The sequence below is a fragment of the Mandrillus leucophaeus genome, unplaced genomic scaffold (genome assembly GCF_000951045.1).
Source record: "Mandrillus leucophaeus isolate KB7577 unplaced genomic scaffold, Mleu.le_1.0 Scaffold1252, whole genome shotgun sequence".
In the NCBI taxonomy this organism is placed as follows: Eukaryota; Metazoa; Chordata; class Mammalia; order Primates; family Cercopithecidae; genus Mandrillus; species Mandrillus leucophaeus.
The window spans coordinates 444,629-445,887 of record NW_012100899.1 but is presented as its reverse complement, the minus strand read 5'-3'; positions in this window follow the sequence as shown (position 1 = coordinate 445,887).

Here is a 1,259-nt window from a genome sequence, read left to right as displayed (position 1 = left end):
GAGAAGATTTCTGAGCAACTGCTTCGTGATGTGTGTATTGGTCTCATAGAGTTAAACTATTGTTTGGATTGAGCAGTTTGAAATCACTGTTTTTGTGCAATCTGAGCAAAGACATTTGGGAAGGCTCCTTATAATATGGACAAAGAAATATCCTCAGGTAAAATCCAGAAGGAAGTTTTCTGTGAAACTCCTCTGTGTCTTTTTAATTCCTCTCGCTCAGTTTCACCTCTCTTTTCATTGAGCAGTTTTCTAACTCTGTTTATGTTTAGCGTGTGAAGGGACATTCGGGAGTGCTTTGAGGCTTACAGTGAAAAAGGAAATATGTTCAGACCGAAACTGGAGAGAAGCTTTCCGAAAAACTGCTTTGTGATGTGTGCATTCCACTCACAGTGTTATACTTCTCTTCTCATACAGCATTGGGGAAACCCTTTTGGAGAAAAAGGTACAAAGGGATATTTGGTAGCATATTGATGCATATGGAGAAAGGAGAAATAGCCTCAGAAAAAAACTGGAAAGAAGGTTTCTGTGAAACTGTTCTGTGCTATGTGTAATCATCTCACATAGATAAAGCTTTCTTTACATTATGCTGCTTGGAAACTCTGTCACGGATGGATCCGCGGAGGGACATTCGGGAACACTTTCAGGACTATGGTGAAAGAAGAAACATCTTAAGATAAAAACTGGAAAGAAGATTTCTGTGGATCTACTCTTTGCAATGTTTATTCTTCTCACATAGTTTAAGCTTTCCTTACTTTACACAGCTTGGAAACACTGTCATGGACGGATCGACGAAGGGACCTTCAGGAACACATTCAGGACTATGGGGAAAATCGAAGTATCTTCAGACAAAAACCGGAGAGAAACTTTCTGAGAAACTGCTTTGTGATGTGTGCATTCCACTCAGGGAGTTATACCTCTTTTCTCATAAGGCAGTATTGGGACACTGTTCCTGTAAAACCAAAAAAGTGATATTTCGGAGCGCATTGAGGACCAAGAAGAAAAGTGAAATATCCTCAAATAAATCCCAGAAAGAAGCCTTCCAAGAACCTGCTCTCTGATATGTGTTTTCATATCACAGAGTTAAAACTCACTCTACATTGCCCAATTTGGAAACTGCATCTTTGAGGTATCTGCGAAGGGATATTAAGTGGCGCCCAGAGGCCTGTGGTGAGCAAGGAAATGTCTTCCCTTGAAAACTGGAGAGAAGCTTTGTGAGCAACTGCTTTGTGATGGGTGTATTCATCTCACAGAGTTAAATC